Source organism: Fukomys damarensis, unplaced genomic scaffold (genome assembly GCF_012274545.1).
Source record: "Fukomys damarensis isolate Sample0158 unplaced genomic scaffold, DMR_v1.0_HiC HiC_scaffold_28, whole genome shotgun sequence".
Lineage (NCBI taxonomy): Eukaryota > Metazoa > Chordata > Mammalia > Rodentia > Bathyergidae > Fukomys > Fukomys damarensis.
The window spans coordinates 35,543,149-35,552,791 of NW_022900940.1; the positions used below are offsets into that span (position 1 = coordinate 35,543,149).

The window sequence follows — 9,643 nt, forward strand, 5'->3', positions numbered from 1 at the left end:
GGCATTTTTAATCTAGAGAGCAGACACCTGCTACCCATTAGTCTCTCACAAGACAAGGCTCATGCAACCTACCACAGCAGTGTTTCACATAGCTCCTGATCTTTACTTTTTTTTTTTTTTTTTTTTTTGTTTACAGCAGCAGAACCATGCCAGATTGGGGGAAGCGGGCAAGAAGTTTCACATACTAGGTGAACTACAAAACATCTTGCAGCTGCAGCAAGTTCTTTGCCAAACAGGATGTGGGTTTTGGGTGCTTTGTCCAGCACAAGCACAGAATGGTGGTGAGACACAAAATGCAGTCAGGTTGGCTGTCACATTCCCAACTCCTTTAAGCACGATTTGTTTTTTTTTTTTTTTTTTTTTTTTTTTTTTTGGTATCAGGAATCAAACTCAGGTCCATGTGCTTGCAAGGCAGGCAGTAGGTGGTACCAGTGAGCTAAAATCCAGCCCTGATCTTTACTATTTACAAGCAGTGTCTTCAGCGTATATGCACACACAAGTAGTGTATGTACACATGTAGCTACATATAGCAAAAAATAAATTCACAAAAATAGCTATCTGTAAGACCATATCATGTTCTATTAATACTCACATACTGCAGTATTACATAACAATTTTTCTGATTCTGTTATGCTAATATGCAAATAAAAGAATTCAACCATAGCCAGAAGCTAAATGTACTAATCACTATGGCCTTGTGTACCTCTAACTAGAAAAGAATTTTACATGATCTCTTTCTGTTCTGAAAATCCCATGAATCTACATTATTAATCACTTTTAATCCAGCTGCTTCGTTTCTGGGATGTTAATACCTGCAATTACCAACTCAGTATATTTAGCATCCTCCAAAAAAGATACTTGACTACTGACTTTAAATTAACATATTTTAAGTACTATCATATTCTAAAATTCTATAATTATTTGGCAATTTCAAAACAATAACAGAGGTAGTATCAAAAGAAACCCATCTAAAAAACAAAATGTTAATTGTTCTTTACTTCCAAAATACTGAAATATCTACGTCATCTTTTTCATTATAAAAGAAACAAAAAGAAAAATTATCTCCCCAAAAAAGATTTCTAACCTATCACAGGAGGGTAGAAAGAAAAGGTCAAAGTCCTGCTTTGCGGATCAGAAAGAAACTTGGGGCATGGAAGACAGGACTCAAGTTATGGCTTCATGTCGTTAGGTACATGCTGACTTCATCCCAAGATTTAGCCTCGAGAAACCAAATTCTTCTAATTAGAAATTAATCCTCTAAACCAGGTGTGGTGGCACATTCCTATAATCCCAGGACTCCAGCGGCTGAGGCAGGAGGATCACTTGGAGTTCAAGACTAGCGTGGGCTACATAGTGAGTTCAAGGGCAGTCTGTACTATCTAGGGAAATCCTGGCTCAAAAAACAAAAATGGGAAGGGGGGGTAGCTCAGTGGTGCCACCTCCTTCCTCACCAGCACAAGGAACCCTGAGTTTGATCCCCAGCACCAAAAAAAAAAAAAAAAAAAAAAAAAACTAAAAAAAAAAAAAAAAAAAAAAAAATAGTCCTCTAAGACTAAGAAGCCAAAATGGCTTGGGGAAATAGGAAAAAAAAATCAAAAATACATTTCAGGAGCACATAAAACAATGGGCATTCAAGACAGCCAAACTTGGTTGAATGCTTTGCCTCTTAAAATCTTAAGATCTACTATGTCTTTGGTTAGAAATTCTCCAACTTTTTCAAATAGGTTTCTTTGCCTATAAGGAGAATAATAATGTTCTCTTGTGGGTTCTGCTAAGAAACGCATGAAACAATAAATTCAAAACATTTCTTAGTACCTCATCTTCACCCAATCTTTGCACTGTAACAAAGGGCAGAATTTCAAACACTGTATGACAAAATATGCTCAGGGATGAAGACCCCACTTTTACAACTTCATGTATTAGCATTCTAGATTCCTTATATAGTTTCTTTTTTAATTTTTTTTATTTTGGGTTTTTTTTTTTTTTTTTTTTTTTGAGATGGGGGTCTCACAATATAGTTGAGACTGACCCGGAACTCACTATATAGCCCAGGCTGGTCTTAAACTCACAGAGATCCTCTTGTCTCAGCCTCCCAAGTGCTGGGTTACAGGCATGCACCATCATGCCTGGCTTCTTTTTTTATTATTAATTCTAAGGCACTTCCAACAAATAGCTTTTGACAATCCAAAATAAAAGCTTAAGTAATTTGGTTCCTTAATAATAAACAATGAGCAAAAATTACACATCACTTAATGAAATCAAGCACCAGAAAAGAAATTAAGTGTTTTAACAAACAGTAACACTTTCCTGTCATCTTTTTTACACTTTGAGAGCAAAATATAAATCAAAAGAAAATTTCAAAGGTCTGCTCCTTGCAGGAGCACAAAAGAGATAGATCATTTAACATCTTTTAGAACAATTCTGGAAGCAACCAAATGTGGATCCAACTTACATGAAGGTACTTCCTTCCATTTGATTGTTTTCAAAATTATTTACATGAAATAAATTTCTCCTTTGAAGTACACAGCCCACTGAGTTTTATATTCCAATCAAACCAGTTAAAGTCTAAACAACATCTTCATCAAACTTGTAAGTTAACTGTCATTCATCTCCATTTATTCATTCATGTACACATTTATTCAAGAAATATATACTTAAATAAATGCCTTCCACAAAACATTAAGCTAGGTATTTTCAGAAGCTCAAGGTAAATAAGTCATAGTTGCTTATGAAGCAAAAGGAAATGGGACAGTATTCAGGTACAGGCAGAGTAGTGACTGAAGGGAAAGAAAACACTTCATTTAAATCAGGGGGATGATTAACCAGAGAAGACCTGAAACATGACTAGGAGAGGAGAAAGGCATTCCGAGCCAAGAAGAAAGAAGTATGAACATAAAGGCTATATTATGGCACAGAAGGTAGTCCCACAAGGCTTCAGGCTAGGTTGTGATGAAGTTTGTAAGAAGAACACTGTAAGTCAACTAACTGCATTATTTATCATCCAAAGTGGGGGACACCTAAGAGTGAAAGGAGGCACTATTAATAATTTTGTGATGACAAACATATAGATCTGGATTTTACTGGGCAAATCAAGACATATGGCTACTTGGCACAAAGACATTGATGTTCACCATCCTCTGGTCTTATGGCTGGGGTTACTGACCCATGTGCACACTTATATTAAAGCATCGTTTTCAGAAAGGTACCTAAACAAATCATTCTTGAGAGCGTCTATGGAATATATCTGAGAAATTTCTCTGGGCGTACTCTGCATATTTCAAAAGACAAAATTTCCAAAATAGGCATAGCAGTGTTAGACACAGCAAATGGGACTAAAGAAGCCTGCTCATTTCAGGATTACCTCTACAGAGAAACTACCTATCAAAAAAATGTACTAGGTAACGCGTGTTGAGCGCTGATTACATATTACACACTGTTTACAACAATGCTACAAGAGTAGGTTTTATGCTACCCATTTCAGAAATGGGGTAACTATGCATTGAGACTTCAATCTCTTGCTAAAGGCAGACCCTCTAATCTCCCTCTACAATTCTAACTCCCGAATAATCCAGATAAGCAATTTGTGGCCTGCATGTAGCCCTCAACGCCAGGGTGCAGACACACTGAGATAATTATTTAGAACACATTTTACTCAACTAAACCTGCCACATAACCAGATGCTAGTGGCCAAGGAGTCCAGTTGCCTCCTGTCTTGCCATTCTAGAATACAGAGGTGACAAATGCCCTTCCAGAAAGCTGAATTATTCTCATTATTGTTTGAGGCTTATTGTAATTATTTATGTACTTTAGGCACTTGAAAGCTATGGAATTATCCTGACAAAAGGAAATGACTAAAACTTTTTTCATGCCTCTGATTTGGGTTTGCATCATGACTGACACTATTATGCCAAGCACAACCTTCACCATTATTATCAGTAAAGAAAAGGTAGTCAGGCAGCTTGCAAACAGTTTCAAATACCACTGATAGAAAAAGTTGAATCCCACTAAGAAAAACAAAAAAGGTAGCAAAACTAGTCCTGAAGTCTGAGAGATGAATAAATAGTGGCATCCAAAGCTTATTACTGATTAGGAACAGGGAAACTATCTTGGACATGCATGTATACAGTACGAAGAGAAACTATGAGTATCCATTTTACTTTACTTATATATGCTATAAATAACACTGTCCTATTTTGTTGAACATAAAGGCATGAATACCTAAAGCATTAAAAAAGTCTAGTATAGACTCTTTGCAGAGCACACAGAACTCTAAAAAGAAGTGAATGGGCTGGAGATTTAGCTCAGCAGTTCCGCCTCCTGACTGGCAAGAGCAAGGACCCGAGCTCGATCCCCGGTACCAAAAATAAATAAATAAATAAAATAAAAAAGAAGTGAACTGATTCTAGAAGATGACACTCTAAGAAAAACAACTTAGAGGTCTAATGGCAGCAATTAATCAAACAATTTCCTATAAGCTGCTTTTATGAAAAACAATGCAAATCAACTACTACTACTGGGGAGGAGAAGATAGAAAAGGGGGAAGGGAAAAAGCAAAATAATTTTAGTATGTAAGAATTAATGCACTGTGACTACTTTTGAAAACTGAGCTCTGAATTGTGACAAAAGCTCTTTTAGTGAACTAAAATAAGCAACTATGCCTTGATCTTTCAATGATTATCTTGTGCGGTCTAAAATGTATTAGTATGAAGTAAAACAGAAAACTGCTGACTGAACATTAGATTCTTCTGACCTAAATGACCCATTAGGAAGTGTTTATCTAAAAAAATATATTCACTTTATGATCCCATTTCTGTATGTTTAAATTTTATAGCATATCTGCAAGTTTACTAAGCATGCAGTCATCTTTGTTTATTCCCATTAAAAGACTAAAGTAAAATACAGATATTTATTAAATATTTAATACATTTTAAAATAACCATTGAAAAAGTAGTTATCAAGTACAGTAGTAACTCAGTTCAAGAACTCAATTTGTTCCAAGATTGCAGAAAAGATGACCATATTCGTGGTCATCACCCAATGCAAACAAAAACAAAATTTTGCCCAATGCTTCTGTTTGCAAACCAAATTATTCATAAAACGTTCGTGAATTGAGGTACTACTGACTTTATCTGTTCAGAACTCGTAAACATCAGTTTTTGCCTACAAAGAGCCTACTTTAAAATGTGTCACTATAATACACATGTGTAAGTTTTCACTACTTTGTTTAAATATATAAAAGACATGAAAAGCCTGTATGTTGCTTATGTTCCAGAGCTCAGCATAAAGATAGTAATAGCAATTCTCCTACATGACATGATACTACCAGGATGACAACAATGATATTAAGAAGGATAAGGGTTCCACCTTAGACAAGGTCGGACCACTGGTCACTGAGAAGCTGCAAGGGCCTGGGCAAGCAGTCAAAGCAGGTGATGAACAGCTGCCTGGCTATATCATCTGTCAGCTTCTTCCGCCAGGAGAAGTGAAGATTCTTTTTCCCCCTTCACATTCAAAGGAAAAGATCAAATCGGGCCTCCTAAGCCACCAATTCTGCCTTGCTTACACAGAACATTTAAATGGCAGTGTAATTCGGAGGGCAGTGGAGTGCCTCACATTCAAGTGTGGTACAGCAACCAGCCCCAGGACCTCGGATGCATGGTTAAACTCTGAGCTCTGGTTTCCTCCAGCTTCTGTGGTTGGTGCAGGACCAAGTCAGAGAGTTATGGTAAGCACTTTCACATGCTTTGCACATAGTGTTTAATAAATATCAGCTACTCTTACTACAATAATTCAATGGGTATATTTCCTACCTATTAAAGAGGGTCCCAGATCAACAGCTGCCATAGTTTGGGAATGTGGGGAAGGGAAGACTACAAGGAGATTGGAAAGTAGAGATTTTGAGGTGGTAGAATTGTTTAGTATATGGACTGTGGTGGTGATTACGGGATTCTGTGTGTTTGTCAAAGCTCACTGAGCTGGACGCTAAGAGTGATTCTTACTGTACGCAATCCTACCACACTTTAGAAAATATCAACAAAAGCATTTAATTACTTCTCATTAAAATAAACCTTGCGGGCCGGGGATTTAGCTCAGTGGCTCTGCCACCTGCCTCGCAAGTGCAAGGTCCCAAGTTCTATCCTTGGTACCAAAAAAAAATTTTTTTAATTAATTAATTAAATAAAATAAACCTTGCAAACTAATACTGACATTTTAGCTAACATCATTTACTTCTAAAATTAAAAAGACATCAAAAGCCTAAAATGCTACTTCTCATTTTTAGACCAAGTTTAAAGGATAGAGCTATTTGTAAAAAGTGGAAGCCATCTGAACAATTAACCAAATTAACTGTTTGAAAATAATGCATACACTGTATTGAATAGTCTGATAAGATGAATTATGGAAAGAGAAAATGAAAGTGATGCTTTCATTTACTAGATTACTTAAGATGAAAAACATAATAGCTTCTTCCCTAAAAATCAAGTAATGGGCCTTTGTGAATAATCTCAGAAGTATACTGTTATTTTCAATAAGCTAAGGAAAATGTACTAAAGTCTGGTAATTATTTCCACAACTTATTTATCACCTCAAGGTATCTGTAAAAGTTTCTACAAGGCTGTTCACTCTGAATTTTCATCAACACTGCATAACCAAGGAGCTCTTTTAATATAGACCTATGCATCTCTTTTGGCAGAAAATGTAGTTTTACAAGGATTTCTTGCCCAATACCATATTTACAAAACAGATGGAGTACCAAAGAAATGATTTTAAATGAGAAATAAAATTCTGGTCGGCCTACAGTGTATTTTTGCATATGTCCTGCATACTAACAACAGTCCCCCTTCTCTGCCTACCATTTATCACTTTTAGGCCCTTACTCCTTCCTCTGATTTAGGGATCCCTACCTAATAGCATGTCAAGATTGCAATGAAGATAGAAACTAGAGAAAAGAAGTGCATAAACTGACTTTCCTCAACTGATACAACCCATAAATACTAGCCTCTGCTCCCTAGCTAGCTAGCATTTTACTCCCTGCTAGTCCCTCCAGTCCCCAATTACCACCTCGCTTACTAATCTACTCCTACCTCTATGCATAAACCATCTGACGGTATTCACTCCTTAAAATCCTTTAGAAAGAACATAAAGAAACCAAGGAAAGATGTCATTATTGCTTTTCCATATGAGATTCTGCTTCAGCTTTTTGTTATTTCTTAACAAAAGTGAAACATAATTTCTGCCATTAATGTGACAAAAATATCTGTGCAGTATTCACTGCTTGTAAAATCTGACATTAAAGTAAAAGACTTCTTTTTAAGATATTAGCTTGATGCTGCACATTATGTCTTTAGAAAATACCACACTAAATTCCCAAAATCTTGATTTTTTCAAGGTACCAATGCAAGGAGAAACATACCAAGTAGTTACCTACTTAAATATAGCATTCTCTTTTTGTTATAAGTCAGACTTGATCAACTTTCAACACTTTCATAATTTTCAAAAGTGGTTAAGAAAATGCAAGCTGAAAATAAAGGCAAGAAAAAGGAGTCTGTCAAGTTATCTTAGGGAGGTACACAAAACTAAATAAGATATGCAACTGATAACCCAAAATCACTGTTTTACAAATTAACAGAACTTAGAGAAAACATATACTTCCTTATCATTCTTCCATTCCTGTCACTGTGTATCTAGAGTCACAATGGTCCAATTGCCTTCCTTATAAAGAAGAAAAAATTTTTAAATCTCTGAAAGTTTCAAATTTCAATATTAGTATTAACAGCATTTCCAAAACCAATAATTTTTGAATAATTAATCGTTTCTCCATGTGCTTCTACAGCTTTCAATGAAGAAACAATATCTACCTGTAAGTTCTCAATTCTACATACCACAGATATTGACAAATCATCCTTCTTTCTTATCTCTCATGAGAAGCATCCTTCTTTCTTATTTTCATGAGTGTAAAACAGAAGCTGCTATCATTCATTAAATTACACTGTAAATCCAACAATGGACACTAATAAACTGACATTTTTCAAAATGCAAAACAAGCCCTTGAAACTATAGGATGACAAAGTTGTTAAAATTAGGCAAGCTTGTATCCTGTCTCAAATTTTCACCTCAAAGTTAATTAACATCACAATGTAAAATCACCACAAATATTTAGTGACCAAAGAAAACCCCAGAAATGTCACATAACTTTGTCAACAGGATTATCTCACACAGTTGAAAGCAACTTTTAGGAAAACAAACTGCAAAGTAAAAGAAAATATACGTCACTAAAAGCTACACAAGCAGCAAAAGAACCCTTCTTCCCTTAGTTTAAAGGTGCAGTGTAGGTAGTTACACACGTGATCTTTAAACCCCTCACTGTGCCCCTGCCCAGACCTAAACTGTACAGATAGATGACAAAGCGAAATGCAGTTTCACAACTGCCTCTTAGAGCAGCAAGGTGGTATATTTCATTACACTACTGCAGAAGTTGATAACACCGGACATTTTCACAGTGCGGGAAGATTCTGTAAGTCCCACTTAATTTCAAACGCCACCAGAGCCAACTCTTCACTGTGGCACGTTCTGACCTCTCTCAGGGTTATCTGCACAGGAAGGGTGGGTGCAGCCCTGTCAATGTGCTCTGCTGCTCACTATCCAGATAACCCCTTGATTTTCAGAAAGCAACATTTTCATCTTTGTCCTGAACTTCAACCAGCCAAATGGGCTAGTCTTGCCTAAGGCGCTGCCACTCTTAGCTCATCAACTATTATTTTTCCACTTGGTGTCATGAGAAAAATTTTTACCCTACAGACCAAAGTGTAGTATCAGAATGAAACCACCACAAGCTCCTAATAGTACTTCTTGAGTTCGAAATACAAAAAAAAAACAATTGTTGGCTTACTTTTGCTAAGTAACGCCATGCAAAACATACCAAAACCAAACAAACTGTCCGAAAGAACTTCCACATAACTGGAGGCCTGCCTGCTGCAGAGTGGAAAAGATTAAATCGTGCGGAACTGTAATCTCTCTGAGCTTTAGAGCCTAAGAAAGCGGAAATCTGCATTTATGTTCAGAAACCTACTTCATTTCTCCCTGTGATTGAGTGAAGGGAGATTCGGCACCGTCCAAGTACAACCATTTGCAAAATCAAGGAAATACAATACAGATTAGAAGAAATCTATTAAAGAATCCCTGTTCATTGCCTGGAATTTTTAAGAAAATGTTTTCACAGGATTCCTATCTTTAAAATACAATAGAAACCCTACCAGGGAGTCTGTCACCAGTCTGGGCTACCACTGAAAAGCACACCCTGCTCAGGTAGGTACAAGGCCCTAATTCCAAGCCAATCCTGGAAGAGGTGACAGCCCCAAGTTACACTGGGAAAGTCTGAGCCCAGCTCCCCTGCACATTCGGGATCACCTCTCCATTCCTCCCAAATGTCATCTGCACACAGTCCCTGCTCAACCGCTCCAAACACCCGCGCACCAGTGAGCCCTATTGGCAATGGGCATCCCTTCCTCCCACTATCACTTCTCTGGAGAGAAGCAGACGCCAAGAAAGGCTGGCGTGGGCCAGGAGCGCCCCTCTCCCACCTACCTTGATGATGCTGCTCCGGCGGGGCAGGCCGCCCGGCTTGCTCTCCCGCGGAAAGGGACAG

The 9,643-nt window shown here is 37.2% G+C and overlaps 1 protein-coding gene across 1 annotated transcript in view; it reads right to left on the bottom strand.

Annotated features, from left to right (window-relative positions):
* Plcl2 (phospholipase C like 2) overlaps positions 1-9,627 on the bottom strand; it is a 174,059-nt gene extending 164,432 nt beyond the window's left edge. Inside the window, exon 1 of the mRNA XM_010612790.3 lies at positions 9,583-9,627. The gene's annotated coding sequence lies outside the window, so the exon portion shown is untranslated. The remainder of the gene's footprint in view (positions 1-9,582) is intronic.
* Between the last annotated feature and the right edge of the window lie 16 nt (positions 9,628-9,643).